The following is a 19,496-nucleotide window of genomic DNA, read 5'->3' as shown; positions in this document are numbered from 1 at the left end:
GTTTATACTCGGGGGGGGGGGGTTATCTTGCCTGACACGGGTCCTCCGAACCTACGCTGGCTGGAATTCCATCTCCAAAGGCCTTTGGTACCGCGCCACAAAAATAGGGCGGTAAATAAATACAAGGAATAATCGCTCGAGGCGGGCAGCGCCACGGCTTCAGCGCGGGACAAAGAGGGTTTTCCCGATGGTATCTCGGGCCGCCAGACCAGAGGCCGGCACGTACGGTCCACTCCGCCGGTGCGCGGAGAGTGTAAACACGGGGCCCCGAGCCTCGGCTCACTTGCTGTGGGGGGCAGAGCACTCAAGCAGTTTTAAAGACGCCGATCCAGAACTGTGATAGGAGACTTTCCATAATACCTCCCTTACAAGAGAGCAGGGTTTGCGGGGCATTTGCATGGCGACGCCTGCGAGTAGAGCGAGGCTTATGAACGTCTGGCTGCACCGATTTCCGAAAAGGGAAAAAAAAAGAAAAAAGAAGGTCATTTAGTGTAGTTATTTTGGGGTGATTATAGTTTAGAGCGAATGGCCGCTGTTTGGTAATGTACAATTACGGCTTGTTCATCGACTGTTATTTCAAGCATATCGGTTGTATTTTCAGCCTTGTATGGAAAAAAAAACAACTTCCTCAGTTGTCTAGCAAATAAAAATTCACACTTTTATGAGCCAGGCCAAATGGCTCCTATGCAAAAGTACCTAACCCAGGGTCCGAATCTGAATCTGAATCACATAATCTGCCAAGTATAATAAATGTTACAGGAAGCTGTCTTAATGACACTGGTGCACACACGTTTACATTATGTTCTACTCATTATTACACAATTATGACCGCGCGCACATTATCTGGGGACAACAAGGCCTTACATTCAGTACGGGGGAGACATTGCAGCAATGACAAGAGACATTAGACTAAATATTTAACTCTGCAAGTAAATATATTAAAAAAACACTTTCTTTCCCCTCTCTTTTCATTGCGCTGGGTGGCAAGCAAAACCAGACGCGGGACATTGTATTTGTCCACTCGTCCAACCAGCTCAATAGTCATGATATCGCCGCAGCACCCTAGAAGGAATTAATCACCAGGTCATAGACCCGTCCCATGGACAAAGCACTGGGAGGTGGCCGAGCCAGGCACAAAAATCCCTCCCCGTCTGGTCTGAACGATCGGGGCCCGTGAGCTCCCATTTGTGTTTCTCAGTGGATGAACCCCCGTGGACGCTGTCTGGTGTCTGGCCTACATCCCCCTTCCGACAAAGACCAGAGGAGCTGCAGGTAGCGATGCTAAACCGGGTCCCCCCTTTTTCCCCCCTTTTCATTTAATAGAAGAAGGGCCTCACTGAGCCCCCTTTTAGGAGTTTATGAAATTAGCCAATTAAGACCTGCCATGGAGAGATAGAGAGAGGAGAAAGAGTTTGACAGAGAGAGAGAGAGAGAATGAGTGAGTGAGTGAAAGGTGTGAGAGAGACAGAGAGGGAGAGGGAGGGAGGGAGGGAGGGAGGGAGGAAACAGAAAGCCTTCTCTCACTCGCTCTCCCAGGACCCGGCATGGATTAATCACTCTGTCTGGGGGAATGAATGGTCGCTCACATCCTCCAGCCCAGTTATTTACAATTAGGTAGTTAGACAATAAAACTCACGCTGCAGATTGTGCAGCGCCTCCGCCGCCTGGTCGTCCCTCACTCCTTGTTATTTCTTCTCTCTCTCTCTTCCCTGCCATTTCTCTTGCTCTCTTTTCCTTTCTTTGTTTATGTCTTTTCTCTTTACCTCGCTCTGTCCATCCTCTCTCGGCCCCTTTCCCTCGTCACTCTTTTTTGTCTTTTCTTTTATTGCGTCCAATTTGTCTCCCTCTATTTTCCCCCCCCCTCTCTATTTATCTCCCCGTCTGGCTGGTCTACCTGTTAGTCATTTACTTTTTTCTCAATCACTTTAATTTGCACTTTTTATTTTTTTTTATTTCAGTTCTTTTGCTCACTCTCTCTCTCTTGCTCTCTCTGTCTTGCTCTCTCTCTCTCTCTCTCTCTGTCTTGCACTCTCTCTCTCTGTCTTGCACTCTGTTTTGCTCGCTGTGTCTTGCTCTCTCTCTCGCTCTCTCTCGCTGTCCCTCGCTTGCTCTCTCTGTCTCGCTCTCTCGCTCTCTCTCTCTGTTTTGCTCGCTATGTCTTGCTCTCTCTCTCTCGCTTGCTCTCTCTCTGTCTTGCTGTCTCGCTCTCTCTCGCTCTCTCTCTCTTGCTCTCTCTCCCTGTCTTGCTGTCTCACTCTCTCTCACTCTCTCTCTCTGTCTTGCCCTTACTCTCGTTCTCTCTGTCTTACGCGCCCTCTCCCTCTCTCTCTCGCTCGCTCGCTCGCTCTCGATCGAGCAAGACTGTAGAACCAGATAATGGGCTGAGGAATGTCCCGGGCCATTAGCTTTAGATGTAGGAGAACAGCAGGTCTGTATGTCTCTTACTTTCTCGTTGTGCCGATTGAGCCATGAGACACTCAAGAGAAGCTCTCTCCCTTAGACACATGTTGGTAGCAGCTGAGATACACACACACACACACACACACACACACACACACACACACACACAACCAGAGACAAATCAAATGAACAAAGACTTGCACAGAAGCAAAAGAAAACATGAATAAAGATTCCTTCATTCACATCACACACACACACACACACACACACACACACAAGCAACTCAACATCGCCTACAAAGAAGCAGAAGTAGAAACCCCCCCCATTCATGTCACAAACACAAACACACACACACACACACACACACACACGCACGCTCACAGACACCCCATATCATGTTCAGAGGACAGACGGCGGCGGGTGTCAGACCGGTATGGTCAGTCATGTCCCCCAGAGAGAATCAGCATTTACTACAAAACAAATAACAGGAAGTCCTGTGAGCTCCGCTGGGAGACTTCCAACGATCCCCGCCCCTTGCGTGTGTGTGTGGTTCCTTGCCCGTGTATTCCGTAGACGTAAGGTTGCGACCTTCGCACACCTCGAATGCCTGTGTACAGCTGAAACAAGGGCAAAAGACCCCGGTGGGGTTGACACAAGCCCCCCCCCCACACACACACACACACAACACACTTTTCAACTTCCACATCAACTTATTGTTTGGATCTTTTTTCTGTTCCAAAATAGCACAAAGGCCATAGAAAGAAAACGGCGTGAGTGTGTTATTTGTTCGTCGAGGAAATGTCTGCGCACATCCTCAGTTCTGTCAACGTGCTTCATACGAGACAGAATGAGAGGGGGGGGGGGGGGGAGAACAACTTGTCATTCTGCTCCCTTAGTGGCGGATTCTGCTGCTCTTCGCGAGATCATCGTGGCCCTGTGTGTTATTCCACGTGCCGCTTTAGCTCGTCCTCGTCCACAGCTGGTTGGTTTTCTATTTTGGACGGTCCTCGTGCCTGAATGTTGTTGTTGATCTGTGTGGACGGTAGGGAGGCCGAGCCGGGGGAGACAGAGGACGGGAGACCCGGGAGAGAAGGTACCGGGCGGGGGGTAGATGCGGGACTCCAGAGGCAGCGGACATGACCCCGCGACTATCTGCGAACAGCAAAGCTCAGATTGACTTTAAAGCTTCGGCTGCCGTCCAAGATCTTTCTCATGGAGTCAGGGGGATCTGTTTCATTATATTTGGAGCTCCCCCTGGTCAGTGTGGTCTTCTCCGCGGAAAGTAATTTTCTTTTCCTCCTGAAAGGACTTCTGTTACAATATGGGGCAATCTCTTAGGTATCTGACCAGATGCCTGGTGACAACTCAAAACGCCGAGCACGTCGCGGAAGGAAGCTGTTTGCAGCTATCTGAGGGTGATTGTTGTAAAAATAATCACATCACTGAGGATGTGTTCAAGTGTATTTTTGAAGGGCGTCCGGGTGGTGTGGCGGTCTACTCCATTGCCCACAAACACAGGGATCGCCGGTTCGAATCCCCGTCTTACCTCCGGCTTGGGCGGGCGTCCCTACAGACACAATTGGCCATGTCTGCGGGTGGGAAGCCGGATGTGGGTATGTCTCCTGGTCGCTGCACTAGCGCCTCCTCTGGTCGGTCAGGGCACCTGTTTGGGGGGGAGGGGGAACTGGGGGGGAATAGCGTGGTCCTCCTACTTGCTACGTCCCCCTGGCGAAACCCCTCACTGCCAGGTGAAGAGAAGCGGCTGGCGACTCCACATGTATGGGTGGAGGCATGTGGTAGTCTGCAGCCCTCCCCAGATCAATAGAGGGGTTGGAGCAGCGACCAGGGCGGCTCGGAAGAGTGGGGTAATTGGCCGGATACAATTGGGGAGTAAAGGGGGGGGAGATGAAAAAAAAGTGTATTTTTGAAACTTTTAGACCTGAAATTTCAAGTCTTATTTTTTTTCCCCTCAAAAACAGATCCATAGTGTTTTTAATGAAAGCCCTCAGTTATTCAAAGTTACACGCATCCCGCAGACTAGTTGTAAAGCTGATTTATGACCGATGCCTGCCCACAGTCATGAAATTTGGTTTGAATGTGGCTTAACTCTGTTTTTCTTCTAAATCTGGACCCTGCAAAACAGTTAATTAGTGTCAAAGCTGGTTTAATTATTCCACTTGTTCTCATGTTGTTGGTTACGGACACTGTGCTGCACGACTCGCGGGATTTGTGGAAGATGCGGTCCATGATGCGCCCTGGAGCGGAGCTCCCAACCTCAGACAAATTGGTTTAGCTTCTCTTAAGTGATTAAGTCGCAGTAACGAGGTAATGCCAGGTGTTTCCCCTGACCTGTGTTTAGTTCGGCAGCACGCCGAGGCAAATATTTGGAAGTGGCTGATGTTTTATATTTTCCTCACGTGATCCGGCGTTGGACGGTGTCATCAAGACAGAATCAAACCCAGTCTGGCCAAGAGAGGGCAGGGAGGTTTGGAAAACTGATTACAGGCCTTCGATTTCCAGCCCACACTCGACCAAAGAATCAACATATACGCTGTATTACGTTTCAGGAATAGACCGGAGGAGAGACCCGAAAAATAGAAAAGGGGGGATGGGGAGGGGGGGGCACGTTAAACGAAAAAAATAGCATCACTCTTTTCGATTGCCAGCACCAGGGCATTTGCCAAGAACAACATCGAGGGGAGTCCGTCACGGAGAAGCCTGCACTCCTCTCTGGAACGGCTTACATTTACGGCCTTTGTTGAACTCAACCAAAAAAAAAAAAAAAAAAAAAAAGGTTGCTGTCACTTTCTGGAAAGACGCAAGCTACGAGTGCCGAGAGTTTTGTGAGGAATTCTGCCCTTATCTTGGTTTTCATTGCTCCCTGAATCGAAGCTCTTAAAAACAGACCCACCACCCATTTGGGCTGAAGGCCTTATCATCTGTGCATATACGCTACATACGTTACACAGGGCAAATTACATCAGTTAAATGTGTGTGTGTGTGTGTGTGTGTGTGTGTGTGTGTGTGTGTGTGTGTGTGTGTGTGTGTGTGTGTGTGTACAGCAGTGTCAGAGTGCAGCTCCAGGTGAGATAATGCAGAGTGCATATGTCATCCAGAGCTTGGATTAGTCTCTAGACCACGTTGAGTTATTCACTTCAGGGTTATCTTAATGCTTTATACAACCGAAAGATAAGTTGTACAGTTATCCGACTCCCACACTGACATGATTTCACCATTTCCACAGCCTAGGTCGCCGTTCTAAACCTTCACACATGTAAATTAGCCGGAGATGTTCGCTATTGATGCGGTTCATTAGGCCCAATAGTGGGTTAAGCGGCAACACGCCAACTGTAATGCAAACCATTCAGCGACTTCGGTTCTGCAACGCTGACCCGAACGGTCGCAAAAGTACACGTCACTGACCAGTATCACACCGACATTTTGGGCTCGTTTGCCATGGGGATGGTACGACGGTCACAAATGGCTTACAGTCAGTGCCTCAGCTGCTGATCCACTCTCCAAAGACAAATGGCAAAACTGTGTTACCACTTATTTTCTTAACCTTGGCCAAGCTATAATGAACATCTGCAAAAATGACGCATCCTATCGGGATTTTCCGACGGGTTCAATAGAGTTTGGCCTTGTGACATCACCTCGGCTCCTTGCTTTTCTTATTTGCTCCATCATCCCCTCCCAGGTTTTCCTCGACGGCCCCCAATTCCCACCAAACGTCCCTGCTCACCCTGACAGATACCATTCATTAATGCCCCATATTGGCCAGTGCCTTTCAGCCTTTTCTAAACAGAGGAGACGGAGCACACACCCGATTTCACGTCTAATGGCCTCCCCAGCTGTCGATGTGCTAATTGCGGAGGCCTGTGGTTGCGCGGCGTATCTGTCGCTGAGGACGTGATGGATCCCCTCGAACGGTTGCGACGGTTGAGACGAGGCACGCCGAGTTCGGGTTGACGCAGGGGGGCTCGCATATATCACCTCCCCCTCTTATGAAAAATAGTTTCCTTCTCCAAACACAGCTGTTTAGTCAAATTTGGCCCCTCTTTCTCCCCCCCCCCTTCCCGGCCTCTCAAGAAAAACGAAGATGTCGTGGATAAATGTTAGTGTCCTGCCCCACCTGAAACCACTCAGTTGTCCATGGAGATGTTTGGGAAACAGCATGATCATGGGATGCGTTAGTCATTAGAGGACAGCTAAACACCCCTGGACTGTCCTAATCAGTATATTACCAAACACGAGTCCACCCACTAAAAGACCCGGCGACTAAACAAAACGATATCCAAATGCTCAAAACGAAAAGTATGACACACTGTCATCGGTCATTTTCACAACATTATCATTATTATTTATTTATACTTCATTTAAAGACTCCCACTTTGATGGATCATCTCTCTGATGCTCCATACAGTGATGTAATAGAGTACAGGTACTAGAGAAACCCCATATTACCTGATCTGACAAATCAATCAAAAAAATTTTTGTGGAATCCCCCCCCCTCCTCCTTTCTCACCAGTTGTACCCATCCAATTCCCCAACTCTTCCGAGCCGTCCCCGTTGTCGCCCCACCCCCTCTGCCGATCCGGGGAGGGCTGCAGACTACCACATGCCTCCTCCGATACACGTGGAGTCGCCAGCTGCTTCTTTTCACCTGACAGTGAGGAGTTTCACCAGGGAGGCTTAGCGTGTGGGAGGATCATGCTATTCCCCCCCAGTTCCCGCTTCCCCTTGAACAGGTGCCCCGACCGACCAGAGGAGGTGCTAGTGCAGCGACCAGGACACATACCCACATCCGATTTTCCCACCCGCAGACACAGCCAATAGTGTCTGTAGGGATGCCCGACCAAGCCGGAGGTAACATGGGGATTTGAACTGGCAATACCCGTGTTAGTAGGCAACGGAATAGACCGCTATGCTACCTGGACGCCCCTAGCATTGTTGTTATTAATTATTTATACTTCATTTAAAGATTCCCACTTTGATGGATCTTTCATCTCTCCGATACTCCATACAGTAATGTAAGGGAGTACAGATACTGGAGAAACCCCATATTACCTGATCTGGCAAATCAATCATGAGTTACAGTGTCTTCACAGCACACTCCTAAACTCTTGAGTTTACATTCGGTTTGTGTTCACCAGGGATGGTAGGGTTGTTTAATCTCCTTTAAGTCTCTGCTCGTACTAAATCTTTAATTGCCAGAGGATATACAGCGCTTTGCCATTGGATAGAGGGAGCTACCCAGTACGGCTCAATGCACATCAGATGGTCGCGGTTGATGTAGCCGCTGAGATCATTCATTAAAACTCATGAACACGTGTGTACGTTGAAGGCATGCCATACGTGGCATTGGCGGTTTTCCCAGATTACATGGAGTTTTCGGGAACTGCCAGAGTTTAGCCGATGCATCCAGTTAATGAATATGACTTGCTCACACTTTATCAGTATGGAGGGAACATGGCGTAAGCATAGCCAGATGTATGCTGTGGTCCTGATGTGATGAGCAGAAATGACATCGTTTTGTAGTTTCCACCATGAATGGGATTGTCTCCTGGGCAACGGAGGACAATCATTACGTTTTGTCTGTCAGCATAGTGCTTCTTAAGATGTGTTGTTGGCCAAGTCATTCTCTTCGTGTGCCTTTGTGTGTGAGTGTGAATGTGAGTGTGAGGGAGTTAAAGAGAGAGAGAGAGAAACTGAGAAGGCGAGAGAGAGATTGGGTTAAGCCAGATAAAGTAAGGATGTGTGTGTGTGTGTGTGTGTGTGTGTGTGTGTGTGTGTGTGTGTGTGTGTTGGTTAAGTCAGATAAAGTAAGGGATGTGTGTGCTTATATGTGTAGGTTTGCGGGTTCGTGTGTCAGAGAAAGAGATTGACTGACTGACTGACTGACTGACTGTGTATCTGTCTGTCTGCCTGACTGTATTTGTGTGTTTATCAGCGAAAGAGAGATTTACTAAAAGTAGCATTATACAGTGGTACAAGTGAACAGGATTCCCATCGCCTCTTCTATCTTTGCCAGCCCATACAAGTGACCCACAGCCTTCTACACCTAACACCTCCCCCGTCAAACATTCATACATGGATCAGTCACACACTTGCCCCGCTGTTGGTTCCCTGGACTAAAACCTTAGTTTGCCTTGGAAACAAATAAGTAGTCAGTCAGTGGCACAGGATTATGTCAAAATCTTCTCACGCTGGGATGAAAGCCTCCATTCTGTTGTTTGGCTGGGGTGTTTGTTTCACGTGAGCATGTTTGGTTTTCTAGTAATGAGCCTTATCTAAAAAGGTCCCCAGCTAGCCATTCCAAGGAGTGCTCCTTCCCCCATCTGGCTGGCCTTAATCTGGATTAGTTGGTTTTCCTTCTGTGGATTAGCAACATACGGTTCAATAACCATCATGCAGCCCAATTAGTTTGAATCAAGGTATTACCGAGTGCTACTGGGAGCACCGAGCAATGCTAAAAAAGTTACAACTTGGCAACCAAGTTACTACCACTCAGTCGTCTGGCCAAGGGAGAGATCAGATCTCAGGGTTCGCTGTTATCGAAAGGCTAAATAAAGATAGACTAGATTAGGAGACATAATGGCATTTAGTAACACAGGATAAAATGTCATAATCCTCATGCCATAATCTAGAATGAGTAATGAATGTCTATGCAGACAACTGGTTAATTCACTAACCCATGCTCCGATACTAGCCTATCAGAATCAGAAGAATCAGAATCGTGTTTATTGGCCGTGTAGGTTTGCACATACATGGACTTTGACTCCGGTTTCGTGGCTCTCACAGTGTACTTAACATAGAATAACAACACTACAACACAACAGTCTTCAGCTATGTACACAAGGATTAACTTATACAGGTGAAATAAGAGGTGATAAAGTGCAATGGTGCAGAGAATATATCAGAGATGCTGAAACAGATGTTAGCAGGTTACTTACATACATGCCTGAGATAGATGGACATGACAGAGCGCACCAGTATACGTACAATGTACAGTACAGTATATACACAATTTTGGGATTTATTTGACAGTTTAAGTGTTTGTTTGAATGACAGCCCGCGGAAAGAAACTGTTTTTATATCTTAGGGTACCGTGCTCTGTAGCGCCTACCAGAAGAGAGGAGTTTGAACAGATTGTGACCAGGGTGTGATGTTGCCTGCCGTTTTCCTGACTCTGGAGCTGTATAAGTCCTGAATGGAGGGCAGGTTGGCACCAATGATTTTCTCTGCAGACCTAGCTGTCCGTTGTAGTCTGTCCCTGTCCTGTTTGACAGGGTACTAGCCTATCAGTGGGTACCGTAGCGCACATCAGGCCACCCTGCCATGAATCCACAAGCCCATCTGAAAAGGCGGCATCCTTTGTTGTACGTAGGTTAAAGAAGAGGGTTTAAGGACACGAGAGTGAATCTCTATAAGGGTGGGATGAATATGGGACCTCAGAGCAAGGCAGTTACCCCCAAAACTGTTTGGTGGCCAACAGCAGAGCACTGTGATTGAATCCTGCAGGTTGCAGGTCTGAATGTGTGCAGCTGTATGAAAATGAAGCAGGGTGTTGCTGAAGTGTTCACCCGCACCAGTAACCTGGGTAGAAAGACTAGAATAGTATGGTGCACCGACAAACCGAGGCTGGAGATGGAGGAAAAACAAACCTTCCAACCGTGCAACGGGCTAGCATGGTAATTTTCACTCTCCGCCCGGTGGAGACAGACGGTAGTTTTTGTTCTGTTAGAAATCATTTTTTCCACTCTTGATCTATTGTTTTAACTCGTTAAGAAATAAACAGCTAAAGCCAAAATTCACATGAAACCCGTAGCTGACGTCAGAGGTGTCCCAGATGAAAGAGGAGCTATCTCGTGCAGTGGAAAAATAGAAACGAAGTTAAAGGGAGGGAGGCGGTGGGGGTAGAGGGCAGGGTGGGGTGGGGGGTGGGGGGTTGGTCCATGGATCAGATGGAGAGAGAAAAAGAAGAAGAAGAATACCGACAGAACACTGGAGAAGAGAAGCCACAGTGGAGAGGAGGAAAATGAGGAGTGCAAGCGGAGAAGAAGGGGGTGGAGAGGAGAGTAGGGGTGAGTGGAAGGAGAAAAGGAGCAGAGAGGAGAGGACAGAAGAGAGGCGCAGACTGATTTGTGGGCTTGTCTTTGTCCTTTTCTGGTCTTTGAATCCAGTCCCGCCCCCCCACCCCCCGTCTCGTTGTGCGAGGCCGTCTCGTTGGCTAGCGAGCCGTGCTATGAGCCTCGGCGTGGGGGAGGTGGAAGTGGTGACTGCTCCTGTCGGTGACCAGATCATATATGACACCATAAGCCCTTTTACCCCGCTATAGCTCTCCTTAAATCCTTTTCTCACCACTGAGTGACAGCGGCCAGACATCCAGCGGCTTAGACCGTAGAACCTTTCTCCCTCGCCTTTATTTACGTGTGGCTGTCAGGATCATCTCACTGTTTTGTTTTTTTGTTTTTTGACCTTGACATACAGTAATGACACACACTGGCACTCATGTTTATCTCAGTTACTGTCCTCCAATAAGTGACATGGACTTAAGAGCCGGTGGGTAAACGTGAAGATTCCAGGAACGGTTAAGAGATTAACCGATGCATTCAGTTAACGAATGTGACCTTCTCACATCGATATCGGTATTCAGGGAACAGTCTAGTTGGTGAACATCCAAACTCCAACGAGAGAAAAAACTGAGATCTGGGGCCTCTAGGGACGTGTGGCGGTCTATTCCGTTGCCTAACAACATGGGGCTCGCCGGTTCGAATCCCCATGTTGCCTCCGGTTTGCTCGGGCATCCCTACAGACACAATTGGCCATGTCTGCAGGTGGGAAGCCGAATGTGGGTATGGGTCCCGGTCGCTGCACTAGCGCCTCCTCTGGTCGGCCGGGGCACCTGTTTGTGGGAGATGGGGAACTGGGGGAAATAGCTGACTCCCACACGCTACGTCCCCCTGGTGAAACTCCTCACCGTCAGGTGAAAAGAAGCAGCTGGTGACTCCACATGTATCGGAGGAGGCATGTGGTAGTCTGCAGCCCTCCCCGGATCAGCAGCGGGGGGTGGAGCAGCGACGGGGACGGCTCGGAAGAGTTGAGGTAATTGGCCGGATAAAATTGGGGAGAAAAAGAGGCAAACTGAGATCTAAAAATGTCTTGTTATGTTGCATGCTGCTGGGCTCTCACCGGTTCGCTTGTCGCCAACAAGAAAACTCTTTATTTGTCTTATCCAAAGCTAGTCAAGCTAAACATATTGCAAAAAGGTTTTTGGAGCAAACAAAATGGTCCTTTCCCCCGCATGTATTGTTTAAAATGTTATATAAATGTTGAATTAACATGATGCTGATCAGGCGTCTGTTTGTGTGTTTATTTGGGTGTGGACATACAGAATAAGTTTGGCGTATCTTGTGCGTCTTGTGTTTCCGTCCCCACGCTCTTTGGTATGAACACTGATAATGACCTATGAGTTTAGTTGTCGATGCTGCTAGACTAAACAACTTCCTCCTCGGTGAACAAAAGTTTGTTGGGCTTTGTGTTGGAACCATTTCAACGGAGCCTGGGCTCTGCACAGGCGGCGTTTTCCCTCTGCAAGTCAACAGGGGGACAGAGAAGAAGAAAAGGATCAGCGTTGTCCCTTTGTTGTCTGGACATTTCGTTGAAATTCCCCCAATATCCCGCAAGCCTCGCGATCCGGGCAGCTCGCGTGAAAAGTGACGGAAAATTAAGAACAGAGCCCGTCTCCTTCTTCGGGTCCGCCCTTTCCCTCCCTCCTGTTCCCTCGTCCTTCGCCCCGAGGGGAAAAAAAGACACCGACTGGATGTTGGGAGTTGTTGCAGAGGTCAGCTAACAAATGACACCCTTGTGCTAAACTGGGGTGTCGACCTCGGAGCGTCGGGGGCTTCTGCGTTGCGAACCGCTCTGAAGAATGAATCATCACCTACCGACCCCGCACCCTGACCCGGTAAACCCCGGAGAAAACTCCTCGGCATTATGGATGATAGCCGGCAAAGAGAAAGGAGGAGGAGAGTGTGGAAAAAAAAAAGGCCTTGGAGCATGAGCCGCTTCCTCTCTCATAGGGGCATCCGTGGGGCCTTTATGAGTTGGCAATTAATAGTGTCTATAGGTTTCCTCAATGGGGAATTGAGACGGAGTGTCTCTCCGCCATTCAGCTGCGTTCAAGCGTGCTGGCATACAAAAAGTTGTGGCTGTGAAGCCGAATTACCCAAAAGGCTGTTTTTGAAACGTTCTTTTTTTTTCGCAGACAGGCCTGATGGGAACACACACACACACACACACACACACACAATAGTGGCCATTTCAAAGCCAGATATGTGCCAAAACAGAGCCACTTTTAAAATAGTGATCTTTCAGCGACTCTTCTCATCGCGGGACATTTAGCTGCAGGACTGGTGAGAGAAAACAGACCATGCTGAGGTCGACATTTGTTTGTTCCTTCTCGACGTCTGAAAGCAGAAATTATATTCAGTCATTTCGGTAGCCACGGAACGACACGCTATATGTTAGTCTTTTTCTCTTCTTTTTTTTGTTTTTGTTTCCTCAAACAGACAGGCATTGACGTTACAGCTACGCCTTAAGTCATGAGGAAGCCCACTCAGAACACAGCCAACTAGACAGAATGGGAAGGGAGACTCTTGCTCTATCAAGTAGTTTTGGGTCGCCTCGGTAGATTGCAGAAGGATGAAGCTGGAGGCTGCCGTAAACCGTGGGAGATAATGAAATGTGCAAGCGACGTGGGGAGCCATTGAAGCTGTTTTTCTTCCCCCCCCCCCCCCCCCTGTATTTTCTAATCCATTAATGATGTCTTAGGGCCCTAGAACTTGTCTTTGGCCCGGGGATCTCTTCCCATGGTATTTTGTCTCGGGCGCTGAAGTGCATACAAATGGCAAGTTAATTAAGATGGATGTTAGTTCCCCCCCTCCAAAAAAAAAGCCCCATCTTCACGATAATAAGAGACGCGCCAGCACGTGAATGTTGCAAGACCTCCTTGTGGTGTGGAAGCATGCATGCAGGCATGTGGAGGTGTGTATGTGCATGCGGGGGGGGGGGGGGCGATGGATGGATATGAGTGACGATACATTCTGCTCTCTGATTGGCCCAGAGATTGCTCTCTCCATCCATATGCATGTTTGCATCTGCCCATTTATTCATCTGTGCACGTGTGTGTGTGTGTGTGTGTGCAGGAAAAGGGAGTTGTTGGGAATGCCATCTTGCAGATCTCTAATCCATTTCCACGAATGACCACGGTGGAAAGGAAACTGTCCCTCATTGTCAAGTCGTTTGACAGAGGGCTTTTTTTTTTCTTACACCACCTCATGTTAAAAGCATCAACGTTTCTCTCGTATGTTTTAGTAAAAGTGTTTTCGCCCCTCAAAATGTCTTCAGATTAGTCCGTTTTACAAAGCTCTTTTCCTGCTGGATCCTAAACGACTGAGACAGATGTATGGTGTGCACCATGAGTAATGGGGTTGTGTGGCTTGGACGAGGGGGGGGGGAAAGTGAGGTTATTCTATGGATCAGAAATAATCAGCTGAATTTATGTTGTGTAAAGCAGTACTCCTCTCCAAAGTCTAGATTAACCACGCAGAGCCGGAATAGCAAACTACCGGCTGGCACCTCCGATTTCACTTTTGTTAGTGCGGCTCTCTAGTTACGATCTTATTCACAAACAAGGTGAACAGTAGCTTCATTTTCTGCTTTGTGATTCCCTTCATAGGCAACAAAACGAGTCTTTGCTAAATCCGTTAAGCTGCTAATATGCTACAGTCGTCGCACAATGCTAATGGTTTTATTGATTGAATGGGCCCACGTCCTTTGTACAGCTGTTTATTTTGTGCATCAACAGGATCCAGTTCTGGCTAAAGGAGGTTCTGTCTAAGGCCGCTTCACCGCTTAATGCAAACAAATCCCCCTTTCAAAGGTGCAGAAACATGCAAGTAGTCCTGTATTTGTGTCATCGTAACCCTCTACAGGTACTTCAAATCCACGTGAGGTTGAGGGGGGGGGGAAACTTACCATAACCCCTGCTTACTGTCAAATGGATTTATGTGAGTCATGGGTCATATTTCGCTTGTTTGTGTCTCGGCAGCCGTACGAGAGAGAAGCCATGTCAAGTCGAGCCCCCGCGGGGAAAAGGCTCAGAAAAATCAAGTAATTCCATCTTTGCAGCTTTTAATTCAGTGAAGTTGTTAACAACAGAGGAGGTTTGTGTCGCGGCGTACTGACTCGGCGTCTCGAGAAATAGTTGTCTGCAGCAGTACCGCCGTGGGATAGTCGGAGGGGGGAAAGAAAGTGGACAAAGGGAGGTTCAGCGGTGCCTGCCACCGTATGCTCATTTGTGTACATACACATGATGTCTGCACAGATTCATGAGTGCATGAGAGAATGAGAGAATGTGCACAACCTCCCTCTGTGGTAGTTAAACAGCCAGGCAGCCTGGAGAGTCCACCACAGCCCCCCCCCCTTTACACACACACACACACACACATGTGTTTTTCACTCTCTCACCGTTAATGTTTTCAGGGTTTTTTCATATAAACAGAGGCTGCAGGGGGTGCCTGGAGCTTTTTCACACAACAAACCTAGTCCTGTTTTGGATTATATCTCCCCCGCCATCCCCCCCGGCTCTCAACCGTACCCTTCCCTCCCATTACACCCCAACACACACACAAGCTCACCCACATCCTCGTCCCTCATTCTTTTACTCACACTTGGTAAATGAAATAAACCGTGGTATCGTCCTCCCTCCCGGCCAACACATCATCATTTTCCTTGCCATCCAGCACTCTGCTAGCTGGAGCTGGGCACCGAGCCCTCCCTCCCCGCCTGCCCCACTTTAAAGTTTAAACAGACAACGGATTTGAATGAAGACTTGAAATCAGTTGTCAAAACAAAGAGTGGAGAGCTTTCAATCTTAACTCACAATGCATCGGTTAGATTTTCCCCTCTTTTTTTCAAGAGATAATAGTTTCACTTTCAAGCTAAAAGTATTTGAACACTGGGTGTCCGGGTAGCGTAGCGGTCTATTCCGTTGCCCACCAACACGGGGATCGCCGGTTCGAATCCCTGTGTTACCTCCGGCTTGGTCGGTCGTCCCTACAGACACAATTGGCCGTGTCTGCGGGTGGGAAGCCAGATGTGGGTATGTGTCCTGGTCACTGCACTAGCGCCTCCTCTGGTCGGTCGGGGCGCCTGTGCGGGGGGGGGGGGGAGAACTGGGGGAAATAGCGTGATCCTCCCATGTGCTACGTCCCCCTGGTGAAACTCCTCACTGCCAGGTGAAAAGAAGTGGCTGACGACTCCACATGTGTCGGAAGAGGCATGTGGTAGTTTGCAGGCCTTCCCGGATCAGCAGATAGTAGGGTGGAGCAGCAACCGGGATGGCTTGGAAGAGTGGGGTAATTGGCTGGATAAAACTGAGGAGAAAAGGGGGGGGGTATTTGAACACTGACATAAGTGTATGTCCTGAATTTAAATTGAAAGGGAGTCGAGGTCGACCTTGCCGCTTACATGGCTTACCTTGACGACTCGCATTCATGTAAGCGGATAGAGAAGGTGCAGGTTTTTTAGGGAAAAAATTCTACTTGCAACTTTTTCTGGCACTCCGTTGATCATATCAGAAATAAGGACAGATGATTTGATAATTGGTATTCTCTGAAACATCAAGATTTTATGCTAATTGTTCAAACCAGGAAGGCGGCGTCCCCTTCAATGGGATGAGCTGTCATGATAGGTTTGACTGGTCTTGTGCATGATCAGGTCAAATCCACACAGGGCCTATCACCAAAGTGTTTTTTTTTTGTACTCGGCGCGCCAGAAAATCGCATGCATCAATCACTGATGGACGGCAACTACTAAATGGATGCTGCTGTAGTCTTTAAAGTCTTATCTCTCTCCCTCCAGAGATCTTGGAGGCTGACGTTGGGTTCAAAGAAAACATTCCTTGTCGACATATCCTATATATTCATCACTTTTTGGTCAAAATTCTGCAAGCGGTGAGCCAAGGCTTCATGCTGGGTCATTCAGAATGATCATCCGCTCTATTGATATTCATGATAGCGCTGAAGGTTACCGGGCCGTCTGGTAGAAGTCAGTAGTGCCGTTACTGAAATTAGTTTCTTTACGCTCAACTCCGTCAGCTCTAACACTACCGCGGTCAGTAATAAATGCCCGAAATTTTTAGAGGCCTTTTTTTTCTTTGAGCAATTAGAAAGGTTTTTTTCTCTTTCTTCTTCTTCTCAGTTTCTCCCCTTTCCATGGTCCACATGGTTTAAATGCAGTAATTGAAGGTAATGGTGGAGAGAAACTGGACTGATAAGACTGCAGACTCACGCAGAGCTCGTGGCACCGCCGTAGAGACTGAATGACGCCTGAGTCTGGCTTTAGTCTCCATTTTCAATTCTTGGGAAGTCCTTTAAAATAGACAGACAACTGATAAAAAGAACATATACTTTTCCTTCCGTCTTCAAAGCAAATTTTTTTTTTCTAACAAAAAGGCTAATTATTTTGTTTTACCTTTCATCTCCGGAGAAGGAGAAATAGTTGTTTTTTTGTTCTCTGGCCCTTTTTTTTTTTTTTTAAATCCCAAAATACAGTATGCACGGCGCTTAATAGGCTATGGTAATTTTGACGATAGCTTTGAATTGTACCCCCGCTTCAAGGAGAGGTAAACGTCTCTCCTCCATTAGCCATACTCTGATCTTGCATAAGGCCTAATTAAACGCTCCAGCCAACTCTCCCAGGTATAAACAACAAGAAAAGAAACATGTCTGGTTATCATGAGGAGGAACCATAGCTCGGGCCGCTCACGGCCCGGATGCAGAGCCATTAAAACAGCAATTCATCATGATTTTTTTTTCCAGTCGCTCCATGTGTGGAGATGTCGTTGAGCCCGGATTCTGGGCGAAACGGCGTACCAGTCCAGACGACCTGGTGGGTTATTCATTTTGCAGGATTATATATATTCCACCAGAAACACTCAGAGGGAAACCTCGCTTGGCAGGGCTTGTCTAGGGGCTTGAAGGGGCCTGCTGTAGACAAACAATCTTTTAACAGTTGGCGAAGTGCTCCTCTGAGAGGACAGTGATCCCTTTTATTAAAACCACTTGTCCAGCATTGTCTCTCCTCTTTCTCCCCTTGCTGGTTACATAAGGCCGAGGTGCTCCATGAGCGTTTGCAGGCCCTCCTGTTTTGTTTAGTTTTGTCTCAGTCTTTTCTTCCTCACTCGTTCTATTTTGTTTTGTTTTTTTGTTGTTTTTTTGGTTTTTTCCGTCTTTTCTCGAACGGGACTGGAGAAGATTTTTTTTTGGGGGGGCGGGCGACGAGGGGGATACGATCATATCCTGACTTCTCCCTTTGCGCAGCGTGTTGGGGTTTGGCCGGCGTCCAGCTTTGTCTACTTTTTACCCGGCCACATTCCCATCTCCAGGCACGCTCGGATTCCCGTCTACGGAGCACGCGCACGTCAGCGGGCCGGGCGACTGCGGTTGGAAGACGAATCTTACTGTAGGCAATTGTTTGATAAATGAAGCCAGTCGCGATTGCATTTCAGTTAAAGAAAGAAAAAAAAGAAAAATGAAAAAAGGGAAAAGGAAAACAAAAAAGAAACCCTGTAAGAGGGTTGTTAGATAAACCCAGAGCGCTCGCCCTTATTATTTCCCCTTATTATTTCCTTTTGTTTTAAGAAGACACGGCTGAGATACATGTAGGAGTTTACAACGTGCCCAACAGAACCTGCGGGTTTCTTAAGCCAACACGTGCCCATAAATCTGGAACCCAGGAGTCTCCAGCACTGCACATCCAAACAGAGAGAAGGAGAGCTAGGAGAGGTGGAGAGGAGAGTGAAGATGAAACGAAATATAGATTGCCTTTGTCTGCGAGTCTCGGGAGTACCAGGGAGTGAATTATGTCCGATGCAGCGCTATATCAGCCCTGCTCCACTTTACATTGCTCTTATATAGCAGGGCACGGATCATGCCATACGGTTTCCAAATTAAGCAAGGCAATCACAGAGACGGGCCTGGGCTTTTTCTAGACAGTAGGTAATCCATTTCCAATGCTGAGAGAGGATGACAGATCCCTTCATGCAGTACAGTGGCTCTTAAATAGCTCAGGAACTTTTTTTTTTTTTTTCACGAGGGTACGATTTTCCAAAGTGCTCCGAGTTAGTTAGAAGCCCTGGATGTTTGATCCATTGTTGAAATGGTTGCGGTTATTAGCTGGGATGTCCTTGCTGACCTGTTTGATGGGCGCGGTGCTCGGGAGGTTTCACAGGCAGCAGTTGGACGGGACGCGACCGTTCTGTTTGGGGGCTGAATATGAGAAGGCCCGGTGATGACTGTCCCCGTCCTTTCGGGAAAGTCGGCAATTGGAGACATTACAGTTTTTTAGCCTCTGCTCGAGCACTCTGAAGTGGTACCAGCCTTTTTCTTTTCTCCGTCTCAGCTACTTGATATAACACAAGGTCCCGCTGCAGTATTAGCCAAACAGAACCACAGATAACTTTCATGTTATTGCAAACTCTGCATTACGCCACGATGTGAATTGCCTTGATGCAACTTGCGTTCTTTTTCATTATTATTCCTTTCTTGAATTAATGAAATCAGCACATATTTCAAAGGCTTTGGTGTTGACTCTCTTTTCTGGCATTTTGTGCTGTTGAATTCTCTTATACCGTGCCATGGCTTGAGTAATTTATTTTAACCGTGCATGATTTTGGCTCTCCTCTTATGATGAAGTGTTATATGTGGAATAGCTTTTGTAATCCCAATCTTTGACACATTGGGCCCAAGTCTCACACACAACAGTGAGCAAAACCCCTTTTTTGGATGATGCAACGTGGAATCATTCAATCTTGGAGGCCAAGCATAATAGGAGTTGGAAGTCGGTGCTTCTCCCGACCCTTCACCCCAAGTCGTCGGCAGCATCTAATGAGACATGTAATAATTTTGAAATGATTATTCCTTGCATGTGATGCACCCTGCTCCAGTTTTATGATCAAATGAGCTCAGCTTTACGGGCCAGTTGCTGCATCGGTTGCACTCCGAGGTCATCAAATAACTTTTCTGGAGCTC

The 19,496-nt window shown here is 47.8% G+C and overlaps 1 protein-coding gene across 1 annotated transcript in view; it reads left to right on the top strand.

Moving 5' to 3' along the window:
- fat4 (FAT atypical cadherin 4) overlaps positions 1–19,496 on the top strand; it is a 124,188-nt gene that overhangs the window by 36,314 nt on the left and 68,378 nt on the right. The window lies entirely within an intron of this gene.

The sequence above is a fragment of the Lampris incognitus genome, chromosome 1, assembly GCF_029633865.1.
Source record: "Lampris incognitus isolate fLamInc1 chromosome 1, fLamInc1.hap2, whole genome shotgun sequence".
Lineage (NCBI taxonomy): Eukaryota > Metazoa > Chordata > Actinopteri > Lampriformes > Lampridae > Lampris > Lampris incognitus.
Note: the sequence above shows the minus strand (reverse complement) of the source record. Positions and strands in the feature narration are given on the sequence as shown.